We start from the raw sequence: 16055 nt of genomic DNA, 5'->3' as shown, positions 1-16055 counted from the left end.
TATAGATTTTAACAAACTTAAAGAAGGGCTAAGTTTCCAGTTTGGTCAATTCAGTGATAATGGAGGAAGCTAAGAAAGATATGAGGTCGGATTCAGAGGACATCATAAGAATATAAACAATCAATAATCTCCTCTCCCAACAGTAACTACGACAATCCCTAGAGGATGGTCTTCAAGTCTATCTTGTTTTGATCTCAAGAGTCAGGGAAGTCCAATTTGATATTCGGGTGAAAACTTCAAACATGCTGAAATCTTTCATTTAAAAAACTCTCTCTCATTTTCTGCTCCTCTCTTAAGGCTGTCTGGTGGTTTTCCTACAGTTAAGCTCATTAAAACAATATTTTCACTGTAACCATCTCTTCATTTTCCATTGCTTTCTTCAAGCAGAATAATCTAATTTCTGCCTCACTACTCTAACAAAATGACTCTCTCAAAAGTTACAAATGACCCCCTTGTTGCTAAATTCAAAAGATATTTTTTCAGTCAATATCTTCCTTAGTTTTTTTTTTTTTTTAATTGTTGGGAACTGTGCCCCTTTTGAGCACCCGCTTCTTCAGTATGCAGTTTCTTGACCATTCTTTCCTAGCACTCTTTCTGCTTCTGCATCCACACCTTTGGACCTTCCGTGTCTTCTCCTTTTTTGGTCACTCCTTGAATGTTGATGCCCTTTAGGTTGCTGTCTTCAGTCTGTCCCTGGAATTTTGTTTAAATCTTTGATTTAGTTACTCCCAAGTCTATACTGGGACAAGATCTCTTTCTTTTGTGGTCAGGCACAGATATAAGATATCCAACTCCATGTTGGACAGATTCATAAAGTGTGCTATTCATTCAAGTATTTATTGGGCTTTTTGTGTCAGACACTCTTCAGCGTTAGAGCCAGGTGAACAGAGCTCCTGTTCTCAGGAAGTCACACTATGGAGTGAATACAGCATTTATTGCATGTCATTTCTGCTTCTCATTTGGGTTTCTGAAAATCTTTCTTCTCCTTCTTATTCTTTGTCATCTCACCAAGGTGTCTCCCTATTACCTATCCTGCTAGGTCCTCCCAGAGAGTACCATCCCCACCAGGTACAGCTGTCCTCCACTGTGGGCTGTCAACTTACTTGCAGAGTGAACAGTGGCTGGTGACCAGGTACAGGGGAGGAAAAATGATCCTCTCCCAAATTCTGTACCACTGACATCAGATGCCTCTACCCCAAGTCTTGAGGATATCTTACCCTATTCAATTCATTTAATAGTTTTAAGTACACAGCTAATTTTTTAAGCCATATTTGGGTTTATGTTCCTTAAAGCCAAAAGAAAACAACCAATCTCCTGAGACTGATCACAAGACCAAATATAATCATTCAGCAGATCCTCTTGGGCTCTTCATATCATCCCACTCCTCTGCTTCTTTCCATCTTTCCTCTGACCTCTCTCTGTTGGGAGCACTGCTCATTTTGCTCCACTCACCTCATTTCCATCTCCCAACTAAGATGAACTCTTACAATTTCCCATCAGTTGGGCTCAATTTCAACAGTTTTCCTAGCCCTAACTCCATCACTACAAACCTGGCCATTTCCCACACTCTGGGTTCAAATCCACAGAAAGTCCCTGGTTGATTTTTCTCCTAGTGATGTACATCAAGATCTTGTCCATTAACAGAGGAATGAATAAAGAAGGTGTAGTACATATATACAGTGGAATATCCTCAGTCTTCAAAAAGAATGAAATAATGCCATTTCCAGCAACATAGGTGGATCTGGAGATGATCATACAAGTCAGGCAGGGAAAGACAAATATCATATGATATCACTCTTATGTGGAATCTAATTTTAAAAAATGATACAAATGAACTTATTTGCAAAGGAGAAACAGACTTACAGGTATTGAAAACAAACTTGTGGTTACCAAAGGGGAAACGTGCAGGGGGGAAGGATGAATCAGGAGCTTGGGGTTAACATACATACTGCTATATATAAGATAGATAATCAACAAAGACTCACTATATAACACAAAAAACTCTACTCAATATTCTGTGGTAACCTTTATGAGAAAAGAATCTGAAAAAGAATGAATATATGTATAACTGAATCACTTTGCTATATACCTGAAACTAACACAGCACTGTAAATCAGCTATGCTCCAATAAAATTTTTTAAAATGATCTTTATCCATACTGCTAATCAGAATCACTCCCCTAGGCAAGCACATCTGGCTTCTCTCTCTCCTTGCAACCAGTCACCTACCCCAAATCGTTCTACCCATCCCCTCTTTCTTTATTCAAAAACTTTCGAGATGGCATTTCTTCCATTCCCTTCACTTTGAGTTAATATGTGCCATATTTCTTTTCTCTCTCTTCCTATGAGTATGTAATTCTGTAGAGATTGCCCTGATCTTTCATTTTCTGTCTCTGTGTTCCCATGCACCCCCTTGACCCAACAGGAGGTCCATTCTTTGCAGGTGTCACTGGAGGAGAGTTACAGGGATAGCTGTAATCCATGCAAATGTATAACAAAGAAGAGAAAAATGTACCCAAATTTCATATGGGCATCAGTTGACACCAGTGTACAGCAGACAGGCAATGGATTGACCATGTAGATACACCTGTTCTGAAAATCTATCGCTGCCACATACTAGCTGAATTATTTGGGAAACTTTAATAACTATATCAGTAATATTAATGATAAGCTATGATTGAGGGTCTATTTCTTATTTTGAACTTTATGTATTTTATATCTAAACTCAAGGGGAAGGTATAATTATCTAAACTTATTTAAAAAGGAATGAGACTTAAAGAGGTTAGCAGGAGGCTCTCACCATGTGTGCCTCTCTGAAGGGCTTCTCCTAACATGGCAGCTGGCTTTCCCAAAGTGTGATCTTAGCAAGAAGGAAAGGAAGAGGGAGACAGAGATAGAGAGACAGAAGCTAAGGGTTCTTTTATAACTTATCTCCAAAGTCATATACCAATACTTTTGCAGTATCCTACTGATCATACAGATCAACCGTGGTACAATGTGACACATGGGGTGGGAGGGAATTACACAAGAGCACGAACACCAAGGAGCAAGGTTCATTGGGGGCTATGTTGGAAGTTGGCTGCCACATCAATAAAGACAGGACTGGTAAGTGTTCCTGGTTAATATTTTTATATTCATAAGAATAAATTTGCACACTATTAACAAATCAGTAGCCATCATGGTCAACAAAAGAGTCCGAAACGCAGTACTTGGATGCAATCTCAAAAATGACAGAATGATCTCTGTTCGTTTCCAAGGCAAACCATGCAATATCACAGTAATCCAAGTCTATGCCCCAACCAGTAATGCTGAAGAAGCTGAAGTTGAATGGTTCTTTGAAGACCTACAAGACCTTTTAGAACTAACACCCAAGAAAGATGTCCTTTTCATTATAGGTGACTGGTATAAAAAGTAGGAAGTCAAGAAACACCTGGAGTAACAGGCAAATTTGGCCTTGGAATACGGAATAAACCAGGGCAAAGACTAATAGAGTTTTGCCAGGAAAATGCACTGGTCATAGCAAACACCCTCTTTCAAGAACACAAGAGAAGACTCTACACATGGACATAGCCAGATGGTCAACACCGAAATCAGATTGATTATATTCTTTGCAGCCAAAGATGGAGAAGCTCTATACAGTCAGCAAAAACAAGACCAGGAGCTGACTGTGGCTCAGATCATGAACTCCTTATTAACAAATTCAGACTTAAACTGAAGAAAGTAGGGAAAATCACTAGACCATTAAGGTATGACCTAAATCAAATCCCTTATGATTATACAGTGGACGTGAGAAATAGATTTAAGGGCCTAGATCTGATAGATAGAGTGCCTGATGAACTATGGAATGAGGTTCGTGACATTGTACAGGAGACAGGGATCAAGACCATCCCCATGGAAAAGAAATGCAGAAAAGCAAAATGGCTGTCTGGGGAGGTCTTACAAATAGCTGTGAAAAGAAGAGAAGTGAAAAGTAAAGGAGAAAAGGAAAAATATAAGCATCTGAATGCAGAGTTCCAAAGAATGGCAAGAAGAGATAGGAAAGCCTTCCTCAGTGATCAATGCAAAGAAATAGAGTAAAACAACAGAATGGGAAAGACAAGAGATCTCTTCAAGAAAATTAGAGATACCAAGGGAATATTTCATGCAAAGATGGGCTCAATAAAGGACAGAAATGGTATGGACCTAACAGAAGCAGAAGATATTAAGAAGAGGTGGCAAGAATACACAGAAGAACTGTACAAAAAAGACCTTCACGACCCAGATAATCACAACGGTGTGATCACTGACCTAGACCCAGACATCCTGGAAAGTGAAGTCAAGTGGGCCTTAGAAAGCATCACTACGAACAAAACTAGTGGAGGTGATGGAATTCCAGTTGAGCTATTCGAAATCCTGAAAGATGATGCTGTGAAAGTGCTGCACTCAGTATGCCAGCAATTTTGGAAAACTCAGCAGTGGCCACAGGACTGGAAAAGGTCAGTTTTCATTCCAATCCCAAAAAAAGGCAATGCCAAAGAATGCTCAAACTACCTCACAATTGCACTCATCTCACATGCTAGTAAAGTAATGCTCAAAATTCTCCAAGCCAGGCTTCAGCAATATGTGAACCATGAACTTCCTGATATTCAAGCTGGTTTTAGAAAAGGCAGAGGAACCAGAGATCAAATTGCCAACATCCTCTGGATCATGGAAAAAAGCAAGAGAGTTCCAGAAAAACATCTATTTCTGCTTTATTGACTATCCCAATGCCTTTGACTGTGTGGATCATAATAAACTGTGGAAAATTCTGAAAGAGATGGGAGTACCAGACCACCTGATCTGCCTCTTGAGAAATTTGTATGCAGGTCAGGAAGCAACAGTTAAAACTGGACATGGAACAACAGACTGGTTCCAAACAGGAAAAGGAATACGTCAAGGCCGTATATTGTCACCCTGGTTATTTAACTTATATGCAGAGTACATCATAAGAAACACTGGACTGGAAGAAACACAAGCTGGAATCAAGATTGCCGGAAAAAATATCAATAACCTCAGATATGCAGATGACACCACCCTTACGGCAGAAAGTGAAGAGGAACTCAAAAGCCTCTTGATGAAAGTGAAAGTGGAGAGTGAAAAAGTTGGCTTAAAGCTCAACATTCAGAAAACGAAGATCATGGCATCTGGTCCCATCACTTCATGGCAAATAGATGGGGAAACAGTGGAAACAGTGTCAGACTTTATTTTGGGGGCTCCAAAATCACTGCAGATGGTGATTGCAGCCATGAAATTAAAAGATGCTTACTCCTTGGAAGGAAAGTTATGACCAACCTAGATAGCATATTGAAAAGCAGAGACATTACTTTGCCAACAAAGGTCCATCTAGTCAAGGCTATGGTTTTTCCTGTGGTCATATATGGATGTGAGAGTTGGACTGTGAAGAAGGCTGAGCACCGAAGAATTGATGCTTTTGAACTGTGGTGTTGGAGAAGACTCTTGAGAGTCCCTTGGACTGCCAGGAGATCCAACCAGTCCATTCTGAAGGAGATCAGCCCTAGGATTTCTTTGGAGGGAATGATGCTGAAGCTGAAACTCCAGTACTTTGGCCACCTCATGCGAAGAGTTGACTGACTCATTGAAAAAGACTCTGATACTGGGAGGGATTGAGGGCAGGAGGAGAAGGGGACGCCAGAGGATGAGATGGCTGGATGGCATCACTGACTCGATGGACTTGAGTCTGAGTGAACTCTGGGAGTTTGTGATGAACAGGGAGGCCTGGCGTGCTGCGATTCATGGGGTCACAAAGAGTCTGACACGACTGAGCAACTGAACAGAACAGAACAAATCAAATAAGATAATGCAAGCATTAGTTCTCCATAGGTAATCCCCTCTCCACCAACTATTACAGTCCTATTATCCAGAGATAAATGCTTTTCAACATCATTAGCTCTTTTTGTTGGAATAGCTATTCTTTTTTTTCTTTTCTAAAATTTTTGCCCTCATTGTGCAACATGTGGGATCTTAGTCCTTCAACCAGAAGTGAACCCACCCTTGCTTTGGAAGCACAGAGTCTTAACCACTGGACTCCCAGGGAAGTTCTTGAATAGTTTCTTTAAGGTAATCAACAACATGCATTTTATGATATGTGATTAACTCTAGAAATTGTCTTGCTGCTTTAGTTGAGGACATAGCATTCTTATTCCTGTAACCCAGTGGCTGCCCCATTCCCGCCCCTAACCATGCATATGCACATATCTCCACAATTTCATCCCTTCAAGACCATAAGGGCTTCCCTGGTGGCTCAGACAGTATAGAATTTGCCTGAAATGGAGGAGACCTAGGTTTGATCCCTGGGTCGGGAAAATCCTCTGGAGAAGGAAATGGCAACCCACTCCAGCATTCTTGCCTGGAAAATTCCAGGGACAGAGGAGCCTGGTGGGCTACAGTCCGTGGGGTCACAAAGAGTTGGACATGACTGAGCGACAAATACACACACACACACACAATAGACCATAAGGCCTTCTTGCCTGACGGAGAGTTGGTTGATTAACAGAAGAAGTTGGTTAAAGATGGTAATTACACAAAAGAACATGTACTTTTAACATTTGGTTTTAACTTAAAGTATGTCATTGTACATTCATTCCCAAGCTTTTGATATACAGCCAAGGCCTTTTCTTGGCAAGTGGATTTGCTGATTGGAGGTTGCCACCATTTTCTTGTGTGAATTGTACTTAAAATGCATCTTCTATTATTTTCCAGTTGCGGATTCTTTAAAGAAGAACAAGAACTTAAAGGTCCCTGCACAAATTCATGACTGTAGAATCTTTTCATATTTTATCATTTTTCTTCACTCTTCTATGGCTGTCTCTCTCCTGGCTAATTTAGCAATATGTTTTTAGTAATTTTCCTTTAACTGTACAGAAACAATTAATTTGATTGTTAGCCAGTCTTTTTTGTTTGGCTGGTTGGTTTTCACTTTTCTCAGATTTCAAGTTTTTATGTCATACAATCACAACTACAACTGGCATAAACAGATTTGGGAACAAACACAATTAAGCCTTCATAAGGATAGAGCTCATAAGCATACAACTTTGCAAGCATACAGTGAGGGCAAAATAGCACACGTACCGTAGAGTGACCTACTGGCCACATATATTTAATATTCTGAGAGTATCAGACAATGTATTTCATACAGAACATCGAGATCATTCTTCAATCCCAGAGTCAGTTAAGTGAGATCCATTAAGAGATTTTCTGTGTTACTTCTTCTCCTGGCAAAGTAAAGTTGGGAAAGGATGGATTTCTGCCACAAAAGCTTAAGTTGTTAGCATCACAGCAACTCAGGATACGAAATATTCGGAAGAACAGCCATAAAATTCAAAAAGAACCAGAAATTAGTTAGTTTAAGAGCAAATCATCTCTACTCACCTAAATAGTAGTTGATAAGGTTAGCACTGAATGATCATCTTTATATATTATCTTCCGAAAAAAGACAAGGCTAAATTGTGATCAGTGCAGTGTATTTTAGGATGTGGAAAGTAGGGACACATATAAAGATTTCTGCCAAGAATATGGGAATAAAAGTTTGGTGCTTTTGCTTTTTGAATCTTTACCATTCACCTTAATAACCCCACATACCCAGCAGCAATGCAATTTTGGGAACTGTCCATTCTCAGAAAGTTGAGTCTGATGTGTCTTAGTCAATCATAGTCTCCCGTCTTTGTGATTGGCCTGTGTCCATTTGAGCCAAAAAGTCACCAGGAAAGATTTACTCACTCAGGAACTTCTGTGAAATTTCTTCATTGTTTTTAAAATAAAGTTATGGGAAGCATTCTATGCTGAATGCAAATGAAAATGAATAATGCCCAGGTTTTTGCCAAAGGCTGTGTTGAGACCAAGAGCTGGATGAAAAAGTCAAAATACTGATGTGGGAAGTGATTAGAGAATTATAAAGAAATGGAGCTGTGATCATACTATGCAAGAAAACTTGGTTCCAAGTTCCTTGAGCAACAAATGTCCTTATTATTTAAACCTGCTTATCAAAAGCTTACTTCTTATGTCCAAACTAACATTGATTTCTTTTTCAATATTTAAAAGATTATTCTTCAATTATGAAAAAAAATCTCTATGGGGCACTTCAGTCTCTATCAATTCAAGAAAACTATGTACCACTTTAATGTGTATGTTAAACTAATAGAATTTTTACCTCAAGAGGTAGACTAAGCTGAAAATGTTAGTTATAACAGGGTTATTAAAGAAAGCTCTTTGGGTTAAAAACAATAATAACCCTCTACAACTGGTGTCCTAGCAAGCAACATCAACTCTCAAAATGCTCAGTGGGGCCACTGCCAGAACTCAAGTTCTAGAATGTATGGGCTAAGGGTCTGATTGAAAGAGGTGTTTCTGATCACTCTTGGAGGATGCAGGCATAAAAATATTATAAGATATTTTTAGCAGGGGTCCACATCAGACACTGAGCTCTATTTAGATGTCTTCCCACTTGAAAAATATCTACCTAATACTATTTTTATCCTAAATGTAAAGAAGAGAAAGAAACATGGTTGTTGAATTTAAATAACTTGCCCCACTGTCATACTGCCACTAAATAGCTGTGCTAAAATTTCTGTTATCTAACACAGAAGTTATTCTGTTCACCACTATGATATATATTTAATTGAATTAATTTGTTTAACTCACAGGCTAAAAAGAGAAGAAAAAACAGCAATGAACCTTGGAAGCCAAGTATTACAGGGCATGCATAACTATAGTGATTGGAAATATCTTCCAACACTTTTCTCTACTGACAGCTAACTCAGCTTCCTTTGTTCTAATACCATGTACCCTCTCAATGGGCCTCTCTCTGCTTTTTCAAATAGAATAGTTTTCTGCTGTGGGTATCTGGAAAGTGGTACAATAAAGGCATTTCCACTAGTTATCTATTTTATGCAAAGCATTGATAGTGTATATGTGTTGATCCCAATCTCCCAATCTCCATCTTCCTCCTTGATGACCATACATTTGTTCTCTACATCTGTGTCTCTATTTCTGCTTTGTGAATAGGATCATCTGTGCCATTTTTCTAGAGTCTACAGTTCAGTTCAGTTCAGTTCAGTCGCTCAGTCGTGTCCGACTCTTTGTGACCCCATGAATCGCAGCACGCCAGGCCTCCCTGTCCATCACCAACTCCTGGAGTTCACCCAGACTCACGTCCATTGAGTCAGTGATGCCATCCAGCCATCTCATCCTCTGTTGTCCCCTTTTCCTTAACCCCCAATCCCTCCCAGCATCAGAGTCTTTTCCAATGAGTCAGTCAACTCTTCGCATGAGGTGGCCGAAGTACTGGAGTTTCAGCTTCAGCATCATTCCTTCCAAAGAACACCCAGGGCTGATCTCCTTCAGAATGGACTGGTTGGATCTCCTTGCAGTCCAAGGGACTCTCAAGAGTCTTCTCCAACAACACGTTCAAAAGCATCAATTCTTCGGTGCTCAGCCTTCTTCACAGTCCAACTCTCACATCCATACATGACCACAGGAAAAACCATAGCCTTGACTAGATGGACCTTTGTTGGCAAAGTAATGTCTCTGCTTTTCAATATGCTATCTAGGTTGGTCATAACTTTCCTTCCAAGGAGTAAGAGTCTTTTAATTTCATGGCTGCAATCACCATCTGCAGTGATTTTGGAGCCCAAAAAAATAAAGTCTGACACTGTTTCCACTGTTTCCCCATCTATTTCCCATGAAGTGATGGGACCAGATGCCATGATCTTCGTTTTCTGAATGTTGAGCTTTAAGCCAACTTTTTCACTCTCTTCTTTCACTTTCATCAAGAGGCTTTTTAGTTCCTCTTCACTTTCTGCCATAAGGGTGGTGTCATCTGCATATCTGAGGTTATTGATATTTCTCCCAGCAATCTTGATTCCAGCTTGTGCTTCTTCCAGCCCAGCATTTCACATGATGTACTCTGCATAGAAGTTAAAGAAGCAAGGTGACAATATACAGCCTTGACATACGCCTTTTCCTATTTGGAACCAGTCTGTTGTTCCATGTCCAGTTCTAACTGTTGCTTCCTGACCTGCACACAGATTTCTCAAGAGGCAGGTCAGGTGGTCTGGTATTCCCATCTCTTTCAGAATTTTCCACAGTTTATTGTGATCCACACAGGCAAAGGCTTTGGCATGGTCAACAAAGCAGAAATAGATGTTTTTCTGGAACTCTCTTGCTTTTTCGATGATCCAGCAGTTGTTGGCAATTTGATCTCTGGTTCCTCTGCCTTTTCTAAAACCAGCTTGAACATTAGGAAGTTCAGGGTTCATATATTGCTGAAGCCTGGCTTGGAGAATTTTGAGCATTACTTTACAAGCGTGTGAGATGAGTGCAATTGTGAGGTAGTTTGAGCATTTTTTGGCATTTCCTTTCTTTGGGATTGGAATGAAAACTGACCTTTTCCAGTCCTGTGACCACTGCTGAATTTTCCAAATTTGCTGGCATATTGAGTGCAGCACTTTCACAGCATCATCTTTCAGTATTTGAAATAGCTCAACTGGAATTCCATCACCTCCACTAGCTTTGTTCGTAGTGATGCTTTCTAAGGCCCACTTGACTTCACATTCCAGGGGAAGCCCAAATATATAGTACATCAATCCAAAGAGATTTTGTGATTGATTCTACTTTATGGAGGGATATCTTTTCAAATTTATAAAATAAAGTGCTATTAAAAATCCAGCTTAATGAAACTTGGTCACGATCCTTCTTTAAAAGCTATATTTAAACTGACTGGGCTTTTTCATCCACTCATCTCAAAGCAGGGTGCTGAGTGTTTTGTGTATTGAATTATTTAACTCAATAATTTAATGTTGAATTATTGAATCTCCCAAGCCATTTGTTATAAACAAATGAACGGTTTAGGAGATTGTGTTTGTTGATTAAAGAAAATGGAAAGAGAAGTCTCATCACTATTTTGATTCTTCCATCACTAAAACACTTTGATGTACCTCCTTCTCATAGGACCTCAGGGATATGAGCAGAATAGGCATCACTGGCCCCACCATACAGAAGAATAAATTTGGAATCAGAGCATCTAGTTCAAGGTCACATTATGAAGTACAGAAAAAGCAGCCTGGACTGAATACATTTGGTGCTCCCTTCACTATCCACTCATCTTCTGTTTTTCCGTGCATTGTCAATTTCCAGTAAGGTGAATGCAGTGTGAAACCAGGTTGAATTTATCATATATGAATTTATATGATTATTAAAATTACCTTCATGTTAAATCTAAAGAGAAAACAAAGAGCTAGGAAAAGATAACTAAGCCCTATATATACAGCTTAGCAGCAGCAGCTAGTGGCTCAGATGGTAAAGCGTCTGTCTGCAACGCAGGAGACCCAGGTTCGATCCCTGGGTTGGGAAGATCCCCTGGAGAAGGAAATGGCAGCCCACTCCAGTATTCTTGCCTGGAAAATCCTATGGACCGCGGAGCCTGGTAGGTTACCGTCCATGGGGTCGCAAAGAGTCGGACAGGACTGAGCGACTTCACTTTCACTTTCATATATACAGCTTAAAGCCATATCCATCTCTAATTAGATAACAGCTACTAATAATCTTTCGAAGAAAGTGTCTTCTTCTTCACCCTGGGCTCACCTTCCTACCCACATTTCTGGAAAAGATTATTAGAACAGAGAAAGAATCCAGGCTGGATAGGTATGATTTTTAGCCACTTTGTGCTAAGGCACCATCTACTTATTCTCAAAGATGAGTTCAGGGCCACCAATACAGTGTGGTAGGTCCCAACGTTTCTAATTTGTAAACCTCCATTCACTTGGAAATAGCAACAGACTATTTTCTTGGGCTCCAAAATCATTGTAGATGGTGACTGCAGCCAGGAAATTAAAAGACACTTGCTCCTTGGAAGGAAACCTATGGCAAACTTAGACAATGAATTAAACAGTAGAGACATTACTTTGCCTACAAATGTCCATATTTTACAAAATATGGATTCCTGGATCCTATTCCTCACCCATTGTCTCAAAAATCTCCGTGAATGGATCACAGAAATACATATTTTAAACAAGGTTTCCGGGTGATTGTGTACACTAAGAGAATTTCTGACCTTGGCCATGAAGCCCCATTTGAAACTTTCTTTGCCTAAATGTTTTATTCTTAATGACCTTATCTCTGACTTTTAGAAAAAGCCATAAGAAATGAGGAATGATAGAAAATAAAAACACAAAAATACACACTCCTTATAGTGAAAAAAAGGTAGAAATCCAATGATGTGTAGAGTAAAACATAGTCCAGAAATATATAAATGCATTAAAAAAATAGCTAGATGGGCTAAAAACATTAAGTTGTACATAAATATATCTGTCATGTAGCCAAACATTATCTCTTTGCTTTGACCTCTTCTTTCAAAGCAACATGAGTAATTCTGAAGCAACAGCTAGCCAATTTGGTTGAGCGTTTTTGACAATTGTTTTTTCCACAAGAAGTAATTAAACCAAATGTTTTACTGTTGTTGCCGTTACAACAAAAGCAGTGAATGGGACATCAAAAACAGAATGACATTCATTTTAAAAATGTATCTTTTGATTAGCTACGTCCTTAGGGTAGTATCTATTACAGGTTCTTTGGCTAAATGGGAGATGTAGGTCCTTTGGTCAAAAGATGTGTGTCTAACCCTGATCCAGGCAGTTTGAATGTTAGAATCTTGAGGCTGAGATGCACTTGGGGAGATTCTAACTCTGGTCTTTTTATAGATACGGACAATGAAAGCCAAAGATGTAAATGGGACTGAACAAGACAGAGTTACTCAGTGACAGAAGCAGGCTGAAGCTTGGATTTCCTGACTCATGCTCTGGCACGTTTTCCTCCTCACCAAAATGCCTCCACTCTGCAGGTTACCTACTGGCTGAAGCAGTAGTTGGTGATAACAACTGTTAATACACAACTTACACGCAGAAGTAGAATAAGGCACTTGTGTGGCGTCGGCAGAATCGTGGGGTAAGAGCAGTTGCACTCTTGGTCGAGAAGCAATAAAGCATATGAGGGCGCAATAGAGGGTTCAAAGCCTCCCTGGATGGAAACCCTACTGCTGTCACATGTTAGGATTCTGTGCCACAGGTTTCTCACCTGCAAAATGTGGCTATGGTCCATCTTTGAAAAGGAAGGTCCACCTCCTCGAGTTCTTATAAGGAGTTGCTTTTAAAGACTTGCATTAGTAAGACAAATACTTATTGTGATTTGTTTGAATTGGGGTTTAAAAATAGTTCTTCTGAGGATCTACCACACTTTTTCTGTGTCACTATAAAACCAGCATAAACACAGTTTCCTCCACCCTAGAAGAACTGTAAAAGCAGAGATGGCGGCATGAAATATAATAGAAATGGTGGCATTAAATCACTTCACATCCTTCTGTACCATTTGTAATTTACATAAACAGTATGGATTATTTCACCAGTAAACAAAAAATATACTAATGAGAGTTTTAAAACTAAACAAACAGACTGAATTAAAAAAAAAAAATGAGCTCTTACCTCATTTTCTCGAAGACGAACTTACTTAAGTCCATTCTGCGCAGTGCTCAGCTGTGTCCAACTCTTTGAGACCCTGTGGATTGTAGCCTGCCAGGCTCCTCTGTCCATGGGATTTTCCAGGCAAGAACAGTGGAATGGGTTGCCAATTCCTCCTTCAGGGAATCTTCCTGACCCAGGGATACAGCCCACATCTCTTGTGTCCTCTGCATTGGCAGGCAGATTCCTTACCATTGTGCCACCTAACCCATCCCTAAATTTTTTCCACTTATCCCTGGGAAACCTCAGTTGTTTCACATGTGCCATAATTTGCCCATTCAGCTTTACAAGGTGGCTCTTGGGTTCTTCCACACCGCCAGTGGAATACATTACAATGCCACTTCTTCCAGAGGCCACCTTGCCAAAGCCAAAATCTGGTGAATGTCCTATATTTCACAGCTCTCAAAGCTTTTGGACCATTTTCCATGTGTTACCCATAGAGCTATTTTCAGTGCATAATTGGAGGAAATGGTCTCTTTTCCTTTTCCTTTCTCTTATCCTTATCCTTATCTTCCTCTTATCACAATTTGTTACTTGGGGACCAAAGGAATGGTCCCTTTACATTGAGTCATTGGTGTAAAGACTTATTCTTTTTCTGCCTGCAGCTTCTTCTCTCCAATGATCAAGACCCAAGTCCTGGAAGTCTGAAAGGGGGAGGTTGCAGCTTTCCCCACTCTACCTTCCCCTAGGTACCTACTCTTTCTTCAAGAAAATGAGAAAAAGAAACCTCAAGCAATCTGATTCCTAGAGGCCAGCATGTACATTGATCCAATCACTTCCAAGGTGAGGCTAAGTCACAACTGACCTCATTCTCAGCACCCCTGAGTTTCATCTCCTTCTCTGCCACATTTTAACAGTCTCAAAGGTTTGTTTTGTTTTGTTTTGTTACAGTAATTTCCATAGAATTTACCTTCAGTGGTTAACCTATGTTCTCCCAATTCTGAACTGACTACATGGAACATCAGGCTTCCAAACGATGGATGGATCAGACCAGAAGCACAATTGGGTACTTGTTTCATATTAAATGGATTTAGATTTCATTTCCTGTCTTGTGAAATGGTTAAAGCCCCCAAATAAAAGCTATTAACTTTAACCCTACAATGTCTGGTTGTGAAGAGTGAGCTGGAGGGGCCCCAGGTACTAGGATGAGAACAAGCTCTCTTAGAAAGAGGAAGCCATGCTGATCCTGGTTCTCCATACCATGCTGACACCTGCCTTCCTGGAACATTGACGGGGCCATGGAGCATTTGTTTCTGAGGAGTCACAGGGCCATCCTACCTCCTGGCCAACACTGAACTTAGAGGAAGCTCTTGACTCCTCTGCCCCAGACTGCTTTGGTATACCGGCTAAATAAACGATGGCGCACATGCTCGGTTGCTTCAGTTGTGTCTGATTCTTTGCAACCTTATGGAGTGTAGCCTGGCAGGCTTCTCTGCCCATGGGATTCTCCTGGCAAGAATACTAGAGTGGGTTGCATGCCCTCCTTCAGGGGATCTTCCCAACCCAGGGATCAAACCTGTGTCTCTTATATTTCCTGCATTGGGAGACAAGTTCTTTACTGCTAGGGCCACCTGGAAAGCCCAAATAAATGTTGTGTCTGACTCTGTGTGACCTCATAGATGGCAGCCCACCAGGCTCCCCCATCCCTGGGATTCTCCAGGCAAGAACACTGGTGTGGATTGCCATTTCCATCTCCAATGAATGAATGTGAAAAGTGAAGTGAAGTCGCTCAGTCGTGTCCGACTCTCAGCGACCCCATGGACTGCAGCCTACCAGGCTGCTCCATCCATAGGATTTTCCAGGCAAGAGTACTGGAGTGAGTTGCCATTGCCTTCTCCAAAATAAATAATTAAATCAATCTAATTAGCTAGAGTCTTCAATGTAACTCACATCTTATTATGCCAAGTCCAAAAGGAAGAGGCTGTGTCTGCTCACTTCATTTTTTTATGAGGCCATTTTTTAAGAAGCCATTGGTAGTAACTTCCTTGGCAACATGTACCAGCCTATGATATTATGGAGACTGGTGAAAATTCATCATTTTGAGAACATAATGGTTAGTTGATTTCAGGATCCTGAACCCTATAATAACTTGGCATAATAATAGCTACTGAATATATTGTTGGATACCATTTCAAGCCATTTCTCTAGTTGGCATTTGATCATGTTTGGGATATGATTACTCAGATGGAAAATTAGTTTTATCTTTTAAAATAGCCTATTTAATGACAATTCTACTTAGAGTCTTTGAAGGATTAAAAAAAAACTGACCATGAAACACAAACATTTGTTGCTGAGATCAATGGTGAGAAACCTCCCTGGTTCCATTTAGAAGGGTTTGATGATTGTCTTCAAAGTGCTTGGCAGCTCTAGGACAATAAACACTTTGAAGCCCAGTGCTTTGTCATCCCCCTGCCTCAGGCCTGCCATTTCTGGCATAGATTAGCGCTGTTTGCTATTTCTTTCTTTCTTTCTCTGTTTCACAATGGAACAGTTTCCCCATAAAGATTGTCTT

This window comes from Bos javanicus, chromosome 4 (genome assembly GCF_032452875.1).
Source record: "Bos javanicus breed banteng chromosome 4, ARS-OSU_banteng_1.0, whole genome shotgun sequence".
In the NCBI taxonomy this organism is placed as follows: Eukaryota; Metazoa; Chordata; class Mammalia; order Artiodactyla; family Bovidae; genus Bos; species Bos javanicus.
The sequence above is the reverse complement of the archived record's forward strand: the minus strand, read 5'-3'. Positions refer to the sequence as shown.